The 22897-nt window shown below is 40.5% G+C and overlaps 1 protein-coding gene and 1 non-coding gene across 10 annotated transcripts in view; one reads left to right on the top strand and one right to left on the bottom strand.

Moving 5' to 3' along the window:
- Window positions 1–22897, top strand: part of GRM8 (glutamate metabotropic receptor 8) — an 850565-nt gene that overhangs the window by 162847 nt on the left and 664821 nt on the right. The gene's annotated exons all lie outside the window — the stretch shown is intronic.
- On the bottom strand, window positions 5798–5904 carry LOC111758683 (U6 spliceosomal RNA). The gene has a single exon (XR_002792868.1). It is a non-coding gene; the product is annotated as a U6 spliceosomal RNA (small nuclear RNA).

Genomic DNA, 22897 nt, shown 5'->3' with positions numbered 1-22897 from the left:
TTCTTATTTCAGGCACACAGGCTCACAAGCATAGTCATTAGCATCAGTGGCTCATTGTTGGACCATCCTTCCTTATTGGTCTTAGCCATTGCACTTGGGGTATTGTTGCTGTTCCATTAGGGAATGCGACAGAGCTCCCCCAGCCAGGAACGCAGCACTTCCCCAGTCATCATTCCCAACTGTAACCACTATGAAAATATCGAAACATTTGTATGCACCCCACACACATGCCCTGGAGAACTCCCTCCCAACCATGCGCCCCCTACCAATAACACCCCTCACCAGTATTCCTCCCCCGCCACCATTGAACCCCTCTGTGGTCCAAAACCTCCCTGAAAATGAAACCCAAAATATTGCCAAGTTCCATTAATAGTGAAATGGAATATAGTGATGGGTTTAAAGGTTAGATGCAGAATACAAACTAATTTAGAAAAATTAAAGTAAAAATAAATTGGGGTATCAAAAATTAAAAAATGAAAATGCTTTGTTTTTGATGTTTTGCCTTCCATCACTGCAATAAGTGTTGCCCTGTATGCACATTGGCAAGGCAACTTCTTCCATCTCTTCCTCAGTGTTTATGTCCTTTTTCATTTTTTTTTCTAATTATTAAGCTTGTCTTCACAAAAGTTTTAGACCACAGTAATTTATATATACAATATACGGTACTCCCACATATTCAACGTCAGATACTTTGTCTGTTCCCCAGCAATAATCTTTTTTCATGTTCATACTATATTTACTGCAACTGATGTACAGATATTGAGACAATAGCTTTCAAACAAGGTTACACTTGGGTTTACATTGTGGTTTATATTTTAGACTATACAATTTTCTAAATTTTAAGTTACTGTATGTTTTACATTATGATTTACATTTTAGCCTATAGGCCCCTATACATTTTTGGTGTAATTTAACATGTCCTATATCCATCCATGCATAATCTTGTCTAACACTTCCATTGCCCTATAGTTACTTGATTCCATCTATTCAATACTTCTTTCCCCCTCCCCTCAGGGCTCACAGTGACAATCACTCTTCATTGCTTGAAGGACCATGTTCAGAGATACTTGCAACAATGTTGAAGGCTTGACATGCTCGACTGCTTCTAATGCATTGGAAGTCACCATTTCTCTCGAGAGATACAATTCCCTCTATTTCAGAACATCAGTCCTTCCCAGATTGTGGGTATACTTTCACTCTCATTGTATGGGTCTCCATCCAATGATATAACCCACTATGACAAAATGAGCACTCACACACTCCCTAGAAGCCTGTCCTGAGTCAGATTCTCCCTTTAAACAGGTAGCCTTTCTTATTACATTTTTGAGAAAGTTTTCTCAACATTATAGTCTCAACCACATACCTGACAATCTCCTATGTTCATATGTTCTCCCACCCTCCCCCCAATTTCTTGGGCCATCTGACCCACCCTCCCATCCCTAGCCCCCCTCAAGCCCACAAAGCCCCACACAATGGTATCTCTATGCCCCCATTTTATCCCTTCCCTGTACAAATACTTACCTCCAGCTTATCATAGATTTCACCCATGTAGGTGTCAGCTCACAACCTTCCTCTACCCCCCAAAATAATTTAAGCCTATCATCTGGTCTCTAGCTCTCTGAGGCAGCTTGGTTTGCTTATCTCATATCATTGAGGTCATGTAGTATTTGTCCTTCAATACCTGGGTTGCTTCACTCAACATGAGGTTCTCAAGATTCATCCATGTTATCACATGTGTTTATAGTGTATTTGTTCTCAAAGCTGAGTAGTATTCCATTGTGTGTATATACCACATTTTATTTATCCATTCATCTGTTGATGGGCATTTGGGTTGACTCCAACTTTTGGCAATAGTGAATAGTGCTGCTATGATCATTGGTGTGCATATATCGGTCTGTGTCCTTGTTTTCAGTTCTACTGGGTAAATACCCAGCAGTGGAATTGCTGGGCCATATGGCAAATCTATGGCTAGTTTTTTGAGAAACTGCCAAACTGTCCTCCAGAATGGCTGGATCCATCTGCATTCCCACCAGCAGTGGGTGAGTGTTCCCATTCCTCCACATCCTCTCTAGCACTTGTAGTCTTCTGCTTTTTTCATAACTGCCAATCTTATGGGAGTAAGATGCTATTTCATTGTAGTTTTGATTTGCATGTCCCTAATAGCTAGAGATTTGGAACATTTTTTTCATTTGATTTTTAGCCATTTGTGTTTCTTCTTTGGAGAAGTGCCTGTTTAGATCTTTTCCCCATTTTTAAATAGGTTGTTTGTCTTTTTATTTTCAAGATATAGGAGTTCTTTATATATGCAGGATATTAGTCTCCTATCAGATATATGGTTATCAAATATTTTCTCCCATTGTGTAGGTTCTCTTTTCACTTTCATACAAACTCCTTTGAGGTGGAGAAGGCTTTAATTTTGAGGAAGTTCCATTTATCTATTTGTCTTTTGCTGCTTGTGCTTTTGGTGTGAAGTTCATGAAGCCATTTCCTATTACAAGGTCCTGTAGATGGATTCCAACATTGCTTTCCAAAGTCTTTATGGTCTTAGCTCTTATATTTAGGTCTTTGATCCATCTTGAGTTGATTTTTGTATAAGGTGTGAGTTGGTAATCCTCTTTCATTCTTTTACATATGGATATCCAGTTCTCCAGGCACCATTTGTTGAAGAGGCCATTCTCTACTAGCTGAGAGGGTTTGGTGGCCTTATCGAATATTATATGACTGTATATATGAGGATCTATGTCAGAACTCTCAATTCGGTTCCATTGGTCAGTGTGTCTATCCTTGTGCCAATACCATGCTGTTTTCACTACTGTAGCTTTGTGTAGTATGTTCTGAAGTCAGGTAGTGTGATTCCTCCAATTTCATTTTTCTTTTTCAATATGTCTTTGGCTATTCCGGGTCTCTTTCCTTCCCAAATAAATTTCATAGCTAGTTTTTCTAGTTCCTTAAAGAATGCTGTGTTGATTTTTATTGGGATTGCATTGAATGTGTAGATCAGTTTTGGTAGGATAGACATCTTAATAATATTTAGTCTTCCTATCCATGAACAGGGAATATTCTTCCATTTATTTAAATCTTCTTTGATTTCCTTGAACAATGTTGTGTAGTTTTCTGTGTATAAGTCTTTTACATCTTTAGTTAAATTTATTTGTAGGTATTTAATTTTTTAATTTACTATTGTAAATGGTATTTGTTTCTTGATTTCCTCCTGAGATTGCTCAGTATTGGTGTACAGAAATGCTACTGATTTTTGTGCATTGATCTTATAACCTGCAACTGTACTGAACTCGTTTATGAGTTCTAGAAACTTTCTTGTAGACTTCTCAGGGTTTTCTATGTATAAGATCATGTCATCTGCAAATAATGAAATTTTGACTTCTTCCTTTCTGATTTGGATGCCTTTTATATCTGGTTCTTGCCTCAGTGCTTGAGCAAGTACTTCTAAGACAATGTTAAATAGAAGGGGTGATAGTGGGCATCCTTGTCTTGTTCCTGATCTTAAAAGGAAAGATTTTAGGATTTCACCATTTTAAATGCTGTTGGCTGTGGGTTTTTCATATATATATGCATTATCATGTTCAGAAAATTTCCTTGTATTCTGATCTTTTGCAGTGTTTTTTATCAAGAAAGGATGCTGTATTTTGTCAAATGCTTTCTCTGCATCTATAGATATGATCATGTGATTTTTTTACATACCCAGAATGAATCCCACTTGGTCATGGTGTATAATTTGTTTAATGTGTTGTTGAATACAATTAGCAAGTATTTTGTTGAGGATTTTTGCATCTAGGTTTATTAGAGAAATTGGTCTGTAAATTTCCTTTCTTGTGGTGTCTTTGTTTGGCTTTGGTACTAGGGTAATGTTGGCATTATAGAATGAGTTAGGCAATGTTCCTTCTGTTTCAAATTTTTGGAAGAGTTTCAGCAAGATTGGCATTAGTTCTTTCTGCAATGTTTTGTAGAATTCACCTGTGAAGCCGTCTGGCCCAGGGCTGTTCTTAGTTGGGAGGTTTTTTAATGACTAAAGTTTTTAATGACTGATTCTACTTCTTGTGATTGGTTGGTGAGATTGTCAATTTCTTCTTTCATCAATAGAGGTTGCTTATGTGTTTCTAGGAATTTGTCCATTTCCTCTGAATTGTCCTTCTTGTTGGAATATAGTTTTTCAAAGTATCCTCTTACGATAGTCTTTATTTCTGTGGGGTCAGTGGTGATATCCCCTTTCTCATTTCTTATTTTGTGTATTTGCATCTTCTCTCTTTTTTTCTTTGTTAGTTTAGCTAAGGGTTTGTCAATTTTATTGATCTTCTCAAAGAACCAGCTCTTGGTTTTATTTTTTCAAGTGCTTTCTTATTTTCTATTTCATTTAGTTCTGCTCTTATCTTTGTTATTTCTTTCTTCCTTTGGGGTTACTTTGTTGTTTTTTTTACTAATTCCTTCAAGTGTGCAGTTAGTTCTTCAATTTTAGCTCTTTCTTCTTTTTTGATGTATGGATTTATGGCTATAAATTTCCCTTTCAGTACTGCTTTTGCTGCATCCCATAAGTTTTGGTATGTTGTGTTATCATTTTCACTAGTTTCAAGGTAGTTATTCATTTCTTTTGAGATTTCCTCTTTGACCAACTGTTTTTCTAAGAGTGTGCTATTTAATTTCCATATCTTGGTGAAAAATCTGGGCCTCTGACCCTTGCAGATTTCCAGCTTCACTCCACTGTGGTCAGAGAAATATTTTGTATGATTTTGATCTTTCTGAATTCATTGAGCCTTTCTTTGTGGCCTAGCATATGGTCTATCTTGGGGAATGATACATGTGCACTTGAGAAAAAATGTATATCCTGCTTTATTTGGGTATAATGATCTGTATATGTCTATTAGGTCCAGCTGCTCTAATACACTCTTCAAAGTTTTTGTTTCTTAATTGATTCTCTTTTGAGATGTTTTGTCCAAAGTTGACAGTGGACTATTTAAGTCCCACACTATAATTGTAGAGGCATCTATTCTTTCACTTAGTTTTTCCGGTGTTTGCCTGTTGTATTTGGAGGCACTCTTGTTAGGAGCATAAATGTATATGATTGTTCATTCTTCTTGAAAGATTATCCCTTTCACTAATATGTAGTGTCCATCTTTGTCTCTCACATTGTTTTGCATTTAAAATCTATTTTGTCTGATATTAATATAGCTACTCCTGCCCCTTTTTGGTTATTGTTTGCTTGTAAGATTGTGTTCCAGCCATTCACTTTTTTTTTTTTAAAGATTTAATTTTATTTATTTCTCTCCCCTTCTCCCCCCTCCCCGTCCCAGTTGTCTGTTCTCTATGTACATTTGCTGCATCTTCTTTTTTTCCGCTTCTGTTTTTGTTAGCAGCAGGGGACTCTTTGTCTCTTTTTGTTGCATCATCTTGCTGTGTCAACTCTCCATGTGTGTGGCGCCATTCCTGGGCAGGGTGCACTTTGTTTCGCTCTGGACGGCTCTCCTTATGGGGCACACTCCTTGCACGTGGGGCTCCCCTACGCGAGGGACACCTCTGCGTGGCATAGCACTCCTTGAACGCATCAGCACTTCGCATGGGCCAGCTCCACACGGGTCAAGGAGGCCTGGCGTTTGAACCGCGGACCTCCCATGTGGTAGATGGATGCCCTAACCACTGGGCCAAGTCCGCTTCCCCAGCCATTCACTTTCTTTTTTTTTTTTTTTTTAATTATTTATTTATTTTTAAAAATTACATTCAAAAAATATGAGGTCCCATTTAACCCCACTGCCCCCACCCCTCACTCCCCCCACAGCAACACTTGCTCCAAAATATGGAACGCTTCACGAATTTGCGTGTCATCCTTGCGCAGGGGCCATGCTAATCTTCTCTGTATCGTTCCAATTTTAGTATATGTGCTGCCGAAGCGAGCACCATTCACTTTCAACCTCCTTGAATTCCTGGGTCTAAGATGAGTTTCTTGTAGACAACATATAGATGGGTCATATTTCCTTATCCAGTCTTCCAATCTGCATCTCTTAACAGGTGAGTTTAATCCATTGACATTTAGTGTTATTACTTTCAAGGAATTACTTATATTAGCCATATTTCTTTGGATTTGTGTTTGTCTTATGTTGTTTGATTTTTTTTCTCATTTTGTAGTTTTAGTTGTTCTTACACTCTCCTCAAACTCTACCTCTCCTGTTTGTTTCTTTCCTCCTGCAGAACTCCCTTTAGTATTTCTTGAAGGGCAGGTTTCTTGTTGGCATACTCTCTTAATTTCTGTTTATCTGTGAATATTTTGAACTCTCCGTCATTTTTGAATGCTAGCTTTGCTGGATAGAGTATTCTTGGTTGGAAATTCTTTTCTTTCAGTACCTTGACTATGTCATACCACTGCCTTCTTGCTTCCATTGTTTCAGATGAGAGACCAGCACTTAATCTTATGGAGCCTCCCTTGTATGTGATGGTTCTCTTTTTTCTTGTCTTGTGCATTGGATAATTTGACAAGTATATATCTTGGGGTAGGCCTTTTGGGATTTATGCTGTTTGGGGTGTGTTGTGCTTCCTGAACATGTATATCCATTTCCCTCAATAGGTTTGGGAAATTTTCAGCCATTATTTCCTCCAACACCCCTTCTGTCCCCTTTCCCTTCTCTTTTCATTCTGGGATGCCTATAATGTGTATGTTTGTGCATTTTGCATTGTCATTCAGGTCCTTAAGTCCCTGCTGGATTTTTTCTATCTTCTTATCTATCTGTTTGATTTCATATATACTGTCTTCCACAGCACTAATTCTTTCCTCTGCCTCTTCAAATCTGCTGTTTTTTGCTGAGAGTGTATTTTTGATTTCTTGGATTGTGCTATTGATCCCCATCATCTCTGTGATTTTTTGTGTGCATGATCACAATTTCTTCTGTATGCTCTCCAAGTGTTTTCTTAATATGCTTAATTTCCTTCACTTCATTGAACTGGTCCATGATACATGTTTTGAGAGCTTTAATTACTTGTTCAGTGTTCCACTTCTTTTCCTGGTTTTTAGTTTGTTCATTGTATTGGGCCATGTTTTCCTGATTATTGGTATGGTCTGTAGTTTTTTCTTGCTGTTTGGTCATCATTTTATTTTGTTGGGTTTATTCTGTTGATTATCTTCTTATTCTAGCCTTGGGGTTTAATTAGTTGTTTTTGTGTGTCTTCTCTTTGTCACTTTTTTCTTCTTATTCTATTTCCTTGTTGTTGCCTAAGTTCCCTCAAAGGAAAATATTAGGTCCAGAGAAAGCAAAAGGGGTAAGAAAAGAAAAATATAATAGTAGTATTGATAGTGAGTGTTAGCAGAAGAACCATGTGAGATCTATGAGAATGTATGTAGAACTCATGGAAGCTGTGTATAGTTATAACTGTAAAAAAGTGGAGTACCTATAATGAGATATTAAACTGAATATGGGGAGGAATATACTATGAATTAAAAGGTCAGTGTGGTCAGGAGAGAGGAAAGAGAAAAGAGAGGACAATAACATAAAGAGTGAATAAATGATAGAAAACAGATTAGAGGTATTAGAGATAAAAAGTCAGAAATATCGGGGGGCTAAACAGAGAGAGGTGCAATGTAAGAGAAACAGTAAATGATGGAGGAGAGAATGATGTAAAGGAAAGGGGATAGCATTGGTAGCCAAAATCTGTACACACAGGGAAGTGAAAATTGAGGCTGAGGAAGCAGAGCAAATAAGAAATGTCACCTGCAGCACTAATATAAAAAAGAAAAAAGGGAAAATAAAGGAGAAAGAAATAGAGAAGGAAAAAAATAGCAGAGAGAGGGGAGAAGAAAAAAAAGGGCAGTGGGGGGTCAGGGGATAAAGAGGAAGAAAGAACGAGAAAACAGACCAACAAAAAAGACCAGACCAGGCCCCAGGCAAAGAATCCTCTTTGCAATTGAATAAACTGCTTAGGAGTCTGATCTTCCCCCTTTCTCCCTTCCTCAATTCCTTCTCTCCCAAGGCAGCAGGAAGGCTGGGTGAGGGCTCCTGTAGGAAATTCAAATGGGTCCCTGGTGAACCAACTCACCTGAGGAAATAATGATTCTTAATTTCTTGAGAGAGCACCCTCCCCTTGCCAGGAACCCTGAATATGCTATTGGAAGCCTGTAAAGCACGTCCTACTGTTGATCTCCCTTAGATGTGCTACAAGGGGGCTGGTTAATTTTCTGACTCCACCTTCTTCCAGACCAAGTTTCCTATCTCAGGGCGTTTAGGTACATTGGGCTTTCTCATCAGATTTGCCTCTTCTGTATTCCTAGGCTCTCCCCAAGTCCGCTAATATCTCCTCCAAACTCAGTAAAAAGGGAGGGGGCCCAGAAAATTGAACCTGTACTCTTTGGCCCCTCTGCACCGCCCACCTAAACTCTCGCACTTCCGGAGTTAGTCCGCGTCCGGAGGGGCAGGGCAATGCTGGATTTCTGAGAGTGCTGGACTCGGGAAACAGCGGCCCAGGAGAATGTGGACTTGGGGTATTTAGCGTGGTCCATGGCTTGGGGTTCACATGTTTGTGGGACATGGGGCTTGGAACTCTGCCCCACGACCGGCAGTTCTCAGTGAATGCAGGTGCTCTTAGCCCTAGGCAGGGAGGATTTACCTTCCCATGGCTTCCGCATTCAGTGTTAGAAACCCACAGTTCTACCTTGAGCAACACCAGTTCTGCTGCAGTCTCTCCAGATTGATGTCCAGGCACCTCCTGCCCTGCAGGTTCCCAAAACACCCTGCTCTGGTAGGACTCTGTCACCACACAGCCAGCCTTTTGTAAGAGAGATGACGATGGTGTACTTACTCAGAATCCATATTGCCCTGCCTCTCGAGTTTTTTGTTTTTACCATATTATTTTTAGCCACTTTGAATCCCACTCTGTTGTCCTACTCTGTTTGTTTATGATAAAAGTCTACATTTTTAGTATTCTCAGTCCTAATTTAAGGTAGATTATATATATATTTTTAAAGTTTTTAAAAAAAATTTATTTCTCTCTCCTCCCCCTCTCCCCCCAGTTGTCTGTTCTCTGTGTCCATTCGCTGTGTGTTCCTCTGTGACCGCTTCTATCCTTATCAGCGGCACCGGGAATCTGTGTTTCTTTTTGTTGCGTCATCTTGCTGTGTCAGCTCTCCGTGTGTGTAGTGCCATTCTTGGGCAGGCTGCACTTTCTTTCGCACTGGGCGGCTCTCCTTACAGGGCGCACTCCTTGTACGTGGGGCTCCCCTACGCGAGGGACAGCTCTGCGTGGCATGGCACTCCTTGCACTCATCAGCACTGTGCATGGGCCAGCTCCACACGGGTCAAGAGGCCCGGGGTTTGAACTGAAGACCTCCAATGTGGTAGACTGACACCCTATCCATTGGGCAAGTCAGCTTCCCAGATTATATTCTTAAATACCATAAGAGCTGCTTTAAATTTTCTCAAATTTTATTTCTTAGAATTACAAGAAATAAAGGGCATTTAAAAATGAAGTATCAGTTTCATTGAGTTTGAATTTGAAAGTTTTTTTCTGAAAACAAATAGCTGAAAGGATTTTTTTAGTGTGTGTTTTTCTTTTCTTTCTTTAAAATAGGAGACCCGATGATATTCACATACAGTCTCTGGCAAGCCATTACGAAGACATTTACATATTTAGATTATTTAGAAAATTAGAGAAAATTGGAAAGACAATAAATGTCTTCATATTTCTAAGTTATGGTCCTTGAAAAAAGGAGTTAGTTCTTCATAAAAAAAAAGCACCAACAATGTGGGAAGCTTTTGAGGAGCAATGTAACTGGGTGGACTGAAGATATTAAAAGTCAAGAATCCTGGGTTCTTTTATTGTCACTAGTAGGCAATTAATCCACAACATATATGGATCACTTTCCTAAAACCCACTAAAGAATAAGTATAACCAGAGTTTAGCTTTCAAGCTTACCCTCTGATAGGGAGTAGGCATAAAGAATGAATTTGCTCTTCAAAACTCACTTGCAAAAAAACTTTTTTCTTTTATATCAAGTAATGCTGGCACTGAGGCACATTTACTAGGGTGTCAAGAAATCTAATCAAAGTTATATTTTATGGGCCTACCCTTCAGTTTCCAAGGCTACTGTAGGCTACTTTAATAGCCCATCCCCATGGGCTCTTAAAAGTTGACTCCATTCCTTCCATGCCAAGCCTGGGAAGGCAGCTTCTTTGTTTTTTTTTTTTTAAGATTTATTTTTTATTTATTTCTCTCCCCTTCCCCACCCTCTCCCCAGTTGTCTGCTCTCTGTGTTCATTCGCTTTGTGTTCTTCTGTGTCCGCTTGTGTTCTTGTCAGAGGCACTGGGAATCTGTGTCTCTTTTTGTTGTGTCACTTGCTGCGTCAGCTCTCCATGTGTGCGGTGCCACTCCTGGGCAGGCTACACTTTTTTTTCAAGGAGCAGCTCTCCTTACGGGACACTCTCCTTGCATGTGGGGCTCCACTATGCGGGGGACACCGCTGTGTGGCACTGCTCTCCTTGCACCCATCAGCACTGCGCATGGGCCAGCTCATCACATGGGTCTGGAGGCCCTGGGTTTGAACCCTGGACCTCCCATGTGGTAGGCAATGCTCTATCCGTTGAGCCAAATCTGCTTCCCAGAGGACAGCTTCTTTGATGAGGTTCCCTGGTGAAGCCCCACTCTATTCCTCTATTTATGTTTTGAATTCCTCCTCCTCAAATCTTGGAAGAAGATTCTCCTCCTCTAGATAATTCAGCTCTATGACCTCTGTAAGCCTAGGTTTCTGAAAACAAGGTCTCTTAGTTCTTCGGGACACACAGGCTTGATTGCTGTTGCGTAGGGGTAGGGTGGGGACAGAAAAGAAAACAAATTCTGTCCTGGGACTCCTATAGCAGTATAAATCAGACAGAAGTGAATATCTCACTAGATTATCCTGCCACATATGAATGCTATGGGAAATTTATTGATGACAAGATACATTGCATCTTATATTTGACATTCAAAAGTGCAGGGTTTGTCAAATATTTATTTTTCAAAACTCATCTATTTTCAAATAAGAAACATATATTTAAAAACCTCTTACTGACTCAATGGTTGATGTGATGTATTCACAAGTTGACAAGATTTACCGTGACACTTAAACTTCATGCCAGCATTGGATGCAAAGATTGTAACATAATACCATTAAAAATATAATTTTGGAGTAGCAGGATAATTTTGAAAAATAAAAAGTGTAGTATTAGGAGATGTTGTTCACTTAAGGGGAAGTGAACAGCATGTTCAAGGCCCAGTGTCTTCATAAAGTGGCTCAGAAGGAGCTTTCATATCTCTTCATGGGGACAGCATCAAGAGCTACAAAAATAATACTGTGGCAGGAACTCATTTAAAGGCCTTTGAACATGCATGATGTGGTAAATTTTCAGAAGAAAAGAGAGGACACTTGAGTACACACTCAACACTTTGGACTGAAGCAGAGCTTCCTAAACTTTATTGTGTACATGAACCACTGGGATCTTGTTAAAATACAGATTCTGATTCAATAGGTCTGGGGCAGGGCCTCATATTCACAAGTCCCCAGGTGATGCTGAGGCTGCCAGTCTGTTGACCACACAGAGAAGCACTTGACTACTAGCCCTGTAGTCAATGCTGGTAATTTGATCTTTTGCGGTGTGAGTAAATCCTTTGTATTAAAAAGCGTGGGTATTTTATTTTCTTCTCAAGAAATTCATATTTATAAAATTTATATATTCAATTTTTAAAATGTCTTAGTTTATGGTGGCTAACCTTGACCACTGCAAGATATAAAGAAGATGAGGGATGGACAAGGCAGACCAAAGTCAAGCATTGTAAGATATAGGAGGAAAACACTCCACACTACTGCATGATTGGAATCTGTCATGCACAATCAAGTATTTGGCACTTACGTAAATATGGAGTCAGACTGATTGATCTCCTGTGACCTGACACCCTTGGTGTACCAGCTGACCCCTCTTTCACGCTGGAAAAGATGGGATGTGTTTTGTACATGTTGTTTTAAGGTGTCTGTTGGACACCCAAATGGAGATGTCAAATAAGTGGGACTTGGGTCTGGAGCGCTGTAAATTGGATGTGTAGATTTGGAGTGGATGTGAAGTGGAAAGAAAACAGAGACTGAGATATGGCCTAAACAATACTAACATTTAAAGAACAGAGAAATAATAGCTAAAAAAGGAGGCAGAGATTTAGAGATTTAAGAGGAACATCGGGAGAATGAAATCTCACAGAATTAAGAGATTATTGCATTTAGTAAGGGGCTTGCTGAAGTGAAAAACAAAACAAGCAATGGACTGAACTAGGCTCATGAACCCCTTTTGTCAAGACCACTGAATTGTTTGCTTTTCCTAAGTATCTATAGTCTTTCCTGTGTTTGTTTCTAAGCAAATGCTGTCCCCTCTACCTGGAGTACACTTCAGTCTTCTACCTTTCCTTGGTCTCTGCTTCTACTCCCTACCCCTACTTGGTGTTTAAACCCTGGCCTTTGGACCTCAGCTATCCACTTTGGTTCCTGGCTTCCCCCGCTGGCTTAAGTGATTGTAGTCCAACCTGCCCAAGCTCCACATGTCTTATCCCTGACTTTGGCCATTTTACTGGTATGCATTTGGGCCAGGACCACCTGCTCCTTCTTCAGGAACTGTACTAATTGATAGGGAGATCATAGGGGGTTGATCACAGATGTTAGTGTCTTCTTTTCACTGTGATGCATGTGTGGTGATAGCTGGCAGGATCCAAACTTTAGGTGAGCCATAACCCTGTGACCCGGGGGGCGTTGAGTAGGTGAGCATCAGAAGCAGAAACAGGGATGTATGTTTGCCTCTTTGGCACTCATGGAAGACAAAATTATTGTAGAATGAATAATGGATTTTAAAACGGACTTGAGGTAGTGGAAGGTAGAGATATTGAGAGATAAATCTAGAGTCAGACTGTTTAGGTTGGACTCCTACTCTGACATTTACAAATTATTTTGCTTTGGGCAAGTTAATTAACTTCTCCAGCTCTCAGTTTTCTCATCCATAAAATGGAGATAGAACATTTAGCTAGGTGCTTGGCCAGTACAACATGTTATGTAAATACTGGCAAAACCAACTAAATACCTGTACACACATACACCATTTTTTGAGTTAGCTGTGCTGATGGGGTGTGACATGTAAAGTAGGTTTATCAAGAGTGGTAAGCTTAGCCTCCTTAAAAAGTGATTACACATTGTTAAGATGAGTGCAGAAAGAGCTTGTCAGTATACTTTGGGAAACAACATTCTGCCCTTTGGGATACCAAGATGATGTTTGGAGCAGTTTCCAGTATGTAGTGGGTTCGTGGATACTCAGGCATTTACATTCTTTCATATATTTTTCTTTTTACCCAAGGATGGGCATTTTTAAAACCAGTTATTTGGTCCTTGCAGATGGAGTGACTTTTTTCCAATGTAAATCAAGGTCTAATTAAGACTTTTAACCTCATGTGTGCCCTATTCTAACCTATTGAGTTCACCAGCTTAGGAAGCATGAAGGAACTGGAAATTTCCAGTAGTTTTTGGTGCTTAGAATCAGTACCTGAATGCCAGCTGGGAGATATGTAATGAGTTGAAGACCAGGGTATCAGTGAATGTGGATAATTACTGCAAATCCAAGAAATTGTCAACCAGGAAACTTATTTGCACAGACAAATGTCCTTATCAACATTATTCCTTATTTGCAGGATTCAAATCATGTATTATTGAGTTGGCAAAATGCCAGTCTAAAATGGAAAATTTGCCAGCTTAAGGTTTATTGACTTCACTTTGTTGGCTATAATTACTAACTTTTTATTTTTTAATGTTCTAGTGCTGACATGCTTTGGGGGAAAAATTGAACCACAGCGGTGATTGCGCAGCAAGGAAATCAGCAGAAGAGGAAAATTAAATGCTAGGTGATAGTTTGAAGTCAGCAGTGATGGGAATGAGTGGGTGGGAGAGTTAAATTTTTAAGTGATTTAGCAAATGATGCTAAGGAAGTGGCACAGCATCGTTTTGCTTTTTCTATTCTAAAAAATGGTAAATGATCATTTTTTGGAACTCATGTAAGAAAGCCTCTTTACAGAAAATTTTCTTTGTTCTAAGCAACTCATTCCGAAATTTCCCCTACCTTTTGTTTAAAAGAATACTTAGAGATAGATTTAATTTTGAAATCCCAAGCTGTTTGAAAACTTTGTTGAAAAGGTATCAAAGAAGAATATTCTATTCAGGACTGCAGCGCAATCCTGGCAGTGGTAGTTAGAAATAATGAAATCAGGGGATGACATTCTCCATGTCTCCCTGGGATGCTAGGTCACCGAGCAGAATTTTCAGAGGTGGACAGACCCATTTATTTCTCTTTCCTCCCCCTGAGAGGTGAAGAAAATGTGTATTATCTTGTAAGCCAAAAAAGGATGCCAGATTATCCTCTGGGGTTAGTTCTAACCTGCTTCTCATGTCTTTTGAAATCCTACTGCAAAGCCTTAACTGTCAGTAAAAATGAAGAGAGAATTTCCATCTCTTTTCAATCACCTTTTTACTTGCCTACGCAGATGTTAGAGCTTGTAAATAATACAAATATATATATATTTATTTTTTCCTGGGCTCTTGTTTCCTTTATATGGGTCTGGTTTCTGCTGCATTCAGTCATTCTTTCATCATTCGTTCATTTGTTCATTCATTCCTTTCCTTCAAGATGCTCAGGATTCCGAGGTCTGTGAGAATGTAATGCTGATTCTTGCTGATAATTACGTAGTTTGTTTCTTAAATTGCTCTGGTGTATCAGAACACAAATTATGTATATGCTCTTTGAAATAGTATTTTAAAAAATAGGGGGAACAGTGGTCTCTGGTTTAGTACTAAAATTAAGTACCTGCCAATCAACTGCCCCTCCTCTTCATTTCTGCAAATTCGGTGATTTACAAGTCTGAAGGAGGTCAGAAGTGAGAGGCAATCGGTGGCCTGTGTTCAGTGTTTGTTCCCTTTTCTTCTTCATGTTTCCTGTGTCAGCTTGATGTCCCTTTCCCAGGGAAGCTGGCCCTGGCCCCCTGGATCAGATTAGTTATCCTGTTACTCCTAGAAGCCTTGACTTTTTTTTCACCACAGTCATTACAACTGTTGTGAAATGTTTATTTGGGTGATTGTTGATTTACTGGCTGTCTTGTCCATTTGAGCACATGCTGGGAGGGTGGATGGGTGTGAGTGGCCCACTGGAAAGGACCTTGCTGTTTACTGCCCAGGGCCTGTCAGGCATTTAGTGGGGTCTAATTGGTTTAATGAGTTAATAACAAAGTAACTGCTAAAAAGACATTAAATTTATTTTAACCAGTAATTAGAAAAAACATGTATATTGAATTAAACTTTTAATATGTGTGTAATATTGCAAATGGACTTGTTATAATTTTGTAGAAATCATAGAGTTCTGAAAGGTTAGGAATTTAGGAAACAACTACTGTGTTTCCTTTTTTAAATAAGGAAAAATTAAAGAGCAGGAGAAATCATAAACTAGAGGAACTGGAAAACTAGTGTGACTATTAAATTCCGTTCTTTATAAAATGGAAGCTTTCAGTCCACCTTGCTCTTAGAACTTTTGGGTGAATATATGCCAGGTAGTTAGACTTAATCCTACATGACTAGTGATTTGGTAGATTATACCAGCTCATTCCCTTAGGAGCTGTTGTGCTTTTTCATTGTAAAATGTAATTAGAAGATGTTAAAAAAAAAAAAAGGATTATTAATCTTATAGACCATAATTGGTTGTTTATATGTAAATTCTTTGGTGTTCATGGATTGTTTGTCTTTCATTTTAAGTAATTAGGTTAGAAGTCAAATGTCATTACCAATTTGATTAAAGTCATTATACTTCTTTTAGTTTAAAAGGACGTAAGTTATTTTATTTTCCAGAAGAAATTCTAACTTAATTGGCCTGGTTTTAGAATTGAAATTTTCAATGGCCACACCAAAAAATCTTTGAAAGCATCAAGGTTGGAAAAAGTTAGATAATAGCAGATTGGAAATTTGCATAGCTACCCATCAAATTAAACTGACTAAAATTCAATGATTAATGATGCCTGGGCCCGAGAGCTTGTGGCTGCCCCTCCTGATCCTGCTTCTCTACTCTTCCTTTTGTTCTCTGCCCTGGGAGGCTTCTCTGTGCAGAAATCAGCACGTTCCCTTGTTACTGGTTGGGTTCAGTCAAGGGGATACCCAGTAGAAGCTCAGAGAGGGGAGAGAAGAGACACTTATTTCTTCGACCCCCTCCTTGTGGGGCTGCCAGGGCTGGCTCTGCCTCCTCAGGAAGGCCACTGCTTCCTTCAAGGTGGCTCCTGTTCTTGGCTCTTTCCTTTCAGCTTCTGCAGTTGCTTGAGGCCTAGTGGCAACATCCCTCCTCTGGTTGCTGCTGGATTGCTGCTCTCCACTGCCATTCCCCACACACTGCCCATCCCTTGAAAAGAGTCCTTTTATTAACCGTACTGGAGTTACCTTCATTTGAGCATTCCATTTGTTTCCAGTTGCTTCTCTGACTCATACAATATCCTTGAAAAAGTGGTGAGACATGTACTCTTTTACAATCCAATAGAACAGTCAAATGGATTATTTAAAATCTAGAAGGGACTTCTTATGTATAACATGCATTTATACTTTCAGGCATACATATGTACAAAAATAGGATGATCATGTGCCTCCTATGACTTGGTCTTCTTCATGTTTGCCACTGAAATTTTGGATTCACCATCAGTAGCAAACATCTTTGAATTATTTATCTGGTAGTGAGAATGGATTGACCTTGTCTCCCCGCTCTGTGGCTAACTTTGTTGTTGGTGCTGTGCATTTGTAAGGAGGAAAGTTATGGTGAGAGGTACAGTCTGCATTCTGGCCCATAATGGAATTGAACTTATGACCTTAAACCTGCTACCCTTGTGTTGTACTCTGCTGTGTTAACTAACAGCAGGGCCTTTTGGTTTGGGAGTGTATAGAGAGTTTTGCTTAGTTCATGTGAGCTGAGACAGGGAAGAAATAAAATATAGTACAATGAACAATGAAATCTCTCTCTCCCTCTCTCTTTCTCTCTTTCTGTCTTGCCCCCTCTCTCTTTGCATTGCCTCCACACTTTCCCATTTCAATATGTCTCTTCTCCTTTTCTTTTGCTAAGCACCACCATGCTTCAAAACATAAAACTCCTGTCTTTCTCCGATCCAACTAACTGCGAGGAAAGGCAGAGACTGAAAGGCAGAGACTGAATTTCAAATTTGGTACTAACTTGTATGAAGAGGAAAATTAATAACGAATAACGTAATAGCTGTCCAATGTGTGGGCAGGATTGTCTTGAGTGGAGTTTTGACTTGAGAGTGAAATAATACTTCCTTGTGTTGGGAAGCAATCAAGATGGTCATCACTCTTCTTTATTATTTCACTCTTTGACTACATTTCTCCTTTTCTCTCTCCTTATTCCATTTTCGTTAAGCTGAAAGGAGCAATATTTGGAGCAGTGGAGGGAGGAGAGGGCCAATGCTGGGCATTGACTTCTAGCCCTGACTCCCTTTTTCTATGTAATTTCTGATTATATACTCATGTCTTGCCACAAGCAACTAGTAGTTTTAATACCAGAGATCAGTCAACTCTGAAAAGACAAAGTTAATGGTTATAATCATTATGGTCTTTTTTTTTTTTTGGTCCCAGTTCTGCAGCAACAACAAATCTATCCCCGGGCCAGGTGGCAGGAAGCTATCTTAGTGATGGCTGCTGTTGCTAAGCCCAGAAGTGCTCAGGCAGACGCTACCCCCTGGGGAAGAGCACATCTTCAAGCTGACCTTGCACTGGAGAAAACCAATGATGCTGTTGAACAGCACGAAGAACCCACCCTGCCAACCCCCCCACCCCCACCCCCACCATTAAGCTCGATAATCAATGAACAAGGTTTGCAGAGATAAAAAACAAAAGCCCTTTTGGGCAGCGATTGAGCATGAAGATGTACTCAGGTCTTAAACTGTTATCTTTCTGTAAACGTGTATTCAGAGATGTGTGAGTTTCTTGCAGGGAGACTTAAGTTTACTAATATTCTGAGGGGCTTTCTCTGAGCTTTGCTTTAGGAGGCTCATTGCTGCTTTCGCCAGGGGTAGACTGGCTTTCTAGCTACCTTTGGCAAGCCCGACCAGGGGGAATGGATGCAGGATTCATGCTGTTTCAAGGAGACAAGGCAAGTTCAAGCTTACCCAATACTTTGATAAGTAAACAGTGGGGAATCTTCAAAAAGGCAGCTGATATGGAATTGTAATCTCCTGGGAAATGAAAGAGTGTTTATGGAGTCTGGAAGTTCTTGAGCCCCTTTGAGTCTTAGTAACCCCAGTCTTACTCTCTCAATCATATATAATCAGAATCCATTTGAGGGAGAAATAATCACTTTCAGCCCTGACTTGAATATTCATTTTATATCCAGACATAAGCAGGAAGGGACAAATGACTAATCTGTAACTTTGGCCCTTGATTAGAAATATAATTTTTATTCTTAATAACAATGGAAGTCCATGGACTGTTGAAGTGTTTTGCCAAGACAGTTGTAAATTTTCATGACCATTTCATGATGTTTCAAAAAGCTTAATAATAGAGATCATATGCTTCCCGACAATAATTTTACACAGGCTACAACTGAATAAAACTAACTTGATTTAGAGTGGAATTGTATAATCTCAGCTTGGTAACAATGGATATTTCATGCTGATCAGAAGTGTTAACAGCTGAATGCATCTTTGAATAATAAAGGAAATAGGAAATAGATGACTTTTTCTGTAATAGTTTCATAGAAATATCTTTCAAAATTATTCTAAGTGGAAGAAAACAATAAAAGGGTTTCTTGATTGACTGATGGATGAATGGATTCATTTTTCATTCAACTAGTATTCATAGAACCCTAAGTATGCTCTAGGAGTTTGGGTTATGCCTGTGAACAATGTAGAGATGATCCCTTAGAATCTGCATTTTAGTAGAGGAAAGAGCACACACAAATTAATGACTGGTTGTGATAAATATAAGGAAGGAAATAAAGATGGAGATGAGATAATGACAGAGTGTGTGTGACCACATTACATAGAGTTTCCGGGAAGGCCTTTTTGAGGGGATACACTTGAGCTAAGGCCTGAAGGATGAGAAAAGCCAGGGAGGCCTTGAGAAAAACCTGTGGAAGAGCAGACCTGGGTTTGGAGGAGAGGAACGTCAGAGTCAGAGAACAGAAGGAAAGCCAGTGTGGCTGGATCAGGTGAGTGAGCAAGAAAGTGGTCCGAAGCCAGAACACAAGTCTTCTGCAGCAGGAGTTTTGAGTTTTATTCTAAGAGCAAAGTTTCAATAAGATTTTTTTTTAAAGACCACTTTTGTTGCTGGGTGTAGAATGGATTTGACAAGGGCAAGACTGGAAGCAGGAAGAACAGGTTATTTGAGGAATCCAGATATACCCCCATGGCTTGGGATAAGGTGTGGCTTTTTTTTTTTAAAGATTTATTTTATTTATTCCTCTCCCCTTCCCCCTGTTGTCTGCTATGTCCATTCACTATGTGTTCTACTGTGTCCTCTTGCATTATCCTGGAGCACTGGGAAACGGCGTCTCTTTTTTGTTGAGTTATCTTGCTGTGTCAGCTCTCTGTATGTGCAGCGCCACTCTTGGGTGGGCTGTGCTTTTTTTCATGCGGGGCGGCTCTCCTTGTGGGACACACTCCTTGAGCATGAGGGACCCCTACGTGGGAACGCCCCTGCGTGGCATGGCACTCCTTGCACGTGGCAGCAGCTCTGTGGGAGGGCCAGCTTACCACATGGGTCAGGAGGCCCTGGGGATTGAGCCCTGAACCCTCCTTATGGTAGACAGACGCTCTATCAGTTGAGCCATGTCTGCTTCCCAGGGTGTGGCTTTTTAACTCCACATGGCCCAAGGTGGGTGGTTAATGATACTGGAGCCAAATGTCCAAATTCCAGGCAGCAGGAAATAGGGAGGGGTGTGAGAGGGCATGCTTTCTTCCTTAAGGACATTTTGCAGAGCTGTACTGGGAAATGTGGTCTTATTGTAAGGGGCCAACTGCCTTTGTAAAAACTGGGGTTTCTACCTAGAAGTGGAAAACAGGTACTACAGGACAAGAATCTCTGCTAACTTCTTTTAAAAAATATATAGGTCTATATATATGTTTGTTTATTTTTCTTGTTATCAAAATACCCAAGAAGCTGTAAATGAATTTCTTTTGAATAGGAATTTTGCCTCTTTGAACTCTAAATCAAACGTTTGAAATGTCTTAGCATTTGGAAGTTGAAGATTGACAGAGTATCTAGCTACATGTGGATCAAGTAATTATCTTTATTAACAGCTGGGCAAGCACCAAGTACCTCCCCAGACACATGGTGGTCTCTTAAGAACTGGATTGGAGAGAATACAGCTTGGACCTGAGGACAGAAATTTGGGTCTCCTACTTCTAAACCAGATCACCTTGGGATCCACCTGTGGAGAGAACTTCACCTGCAAAGAAGACTGAGTCCACTATGCTTCCACCAGAGGCATGGGCTTCAGGCCTCTCTCACATACCTGGTTGCCAGTGCAATATGAAGCAGAGGGGAGGGTTTCCTTTCCCCAGAAGGAAGGTTCTGTCTGTTTCTTTAATCTATAGAAAAAACCCAGGGATGGGTGTGGGCAGGCCAGAAAATAGAGGCAGAGCCTGCTTCCTGCTTTGGAGGCTGGCAACCTTCTCTGCTCTTGCACAGTAAATGAAGAACTCTGACCCTTGGTGTTTTCCCCTCCCTTCTGCGAAGAGTTGCTAAAGGGTATTAGATAGGAAACACTTGTACTGGAACTCCTCAAGAGGGGTGGGGGGCAGGAATATACTCTTCTGTGGGTTGAAGACTGTAGTGGGAGAAGGGAAAGAGTTTTATCCTAACCAAAACAATGATCAGACAAGTGGAAGTGAAAGCAGCTATTTAGGGAGAGTTATGACAGTGCGTATCCTGAATTGTGTAATTAATTGCTTCAAATATGCTTTATTTGGGCAATGGAAATGTGGCCTTTTTTAAGCATGCATCGTATTCTTATGAAACCTCAGCGGAAAGAAAATGAGAAAATGAAGAAAAACAAAATGACAGGTGTTTTCAAATCACGCAATTTGATGCCTGAAGGAACCAAAAGAGAAAGGAAAGGAAAAAGCCGCATGACAACCATGGTAGAGAAGGCTGGAAGGGAAGGGGGAGGAAAAGCCTGAGTGGTTAGGGCAGGCCGGGCATGGGGATGCACAGCAGTAGATTGTACCTTCTACACTGACCAGTAACAGTGGGTGTGCTGGTTAGGCTTCTGGCATATTCGAAGTGGTAATGGAAGAGAGGTTAACAAAGGACCATTTACATGGTGTGTGCCCACTTAAGGGAACCAACTTGGAATGGTGAAGCGCTCAAGAACTAGCAACTATGGCAAGGACTGAAGGTGCAAGGAGGGTGAGAGCACTTGTTACTGGAACCTGGTAGAGACTGTCAGGTAAAGAAACACTGAAGGGGTGGAGAAGGAGCTGGGGGAATAAATTCTCTGACCTCTCCTCTTCCTGCCCTTCCATTTCTTGCTGGTGCTTCTCATTGGCCAAACTCAAGTGGAAGTCAGAGGCAAGGGAGCTCTGGGCGATGCAGTTCATAGAGAGCAGCCTCCTAGGATATAAAGCAAATAGATTTGAAGGACTGAGAGGGACAAATGGAGAGGCACTTGCACGATATTTTGATGGATTGCAGGGTAGGGAGCCATAGGGAAAAGGCTGTATCAAAATTCTTATCACAGTTTAATTGCTTCAGAAAATTCCTTGAGCACTTGTACTGTCAGGTGCTGGGGATACAAAACAAATTACACAGAGACCTTGCCCCTAAGAAGTTCATAAACCAGAAGGCAGTCATGATTCTAATGTCAGGTGATAGGGGCTGTGGAGCTGGAGCAGCAAAAGACGCCTGCCTGATAGAGTTAGTGAAAGCTTCCCAGGGAGGAGGTGACTTTTGAGCTAGATATTGAATTTGTGTAGAAGATCATCAGGTGGCGGCGAGCAGAAAGATTGTCCCTATGGTAGGTTGAATTATGTGCCCAATTCAGACATGTTCTTATTCTTTTTTTTTAAGGATTTATTTTTTTCCCCTCCCCTGCCCCCACCCTGATGTTTTTGCTGTCGGCATCCATTCGCTGTGTCTTTTGTATTTATTTCTCTTTTTGTCTACTCGTCTAATCTTTCTCCTCTAGGATTCAGAGGGGTTCGATCCTGGGGACCTCTGATGTGCAGAGAGGTTCCCTGTCAATTGTGCCACCTCAGTTCCTGGTGTCTGCTGTGCTCTACCTTGACTCTCCCCTTCGTCTCTCTTTTGTTGCGTCATTATCTTGCCGCGTGACTCACTTACACAGGCACTGGCTCACTGCGCGGGCACTCGCTCACCATGCGGGCACTCTCACGGGCACTTGGCTCATCGTGTGGACACTGGCTCGCCACGCAGGCATGCTTTCTCTTCTTTTTTTTCACCAGGAGGTCCCAGGGATTGAACCCGGGTCTTCCCATATGGTAGGCAGAGGCATTATCACTTGAGCCACATCTGCTTCCCCCATGGTCTTATTCTTAATCTGCATTCCTTTGGGTATAAAGCTATTATATGGAATTTCTTGAAGGTGTTAGTTTTAATAAGGTGTTAATGAGGTTGTGTTCTTAATCGTAATTACTGGAGGCCTTAGAAAGAGAAAGAAACCAGAAGTCAGAATCAGAGAAAGTCACAGGGCAGAGCCCGAAGCTGAATGTCAGCAGAACCCAGAAGAGAAAGGATAGGATGTTGCCAAGTGACAGGAACAGGGATGCAAGCCAGGGAACCCCAAGGAATGTCAGCAATCCAGCACCTGAGTGTTACGGACTTTCAGGAGAAAGCATATCCTTGCTGATGCCTTGATT

Source organism: Dasypus novemcinctus, chromosome 5 (assembly GCF_030445035.2).
Source record: "Dasypus novemcinctus isolate mDasNov1 chromosome 5, mDasNov1.1.hap2, whole genome shotgun sequence".
Lineage (NCBI taxonomy): Eukaryota > Metazoa > Chordata > Mammalia > Cingulata > Dasypodidae > Dasypus > Dasypus novemcinctus.
The sequence above is the reverse complement of the archived record's forward strand: the minus strand, read 5'-3'. Positions and strand labels throughout refer to the sequence as shown.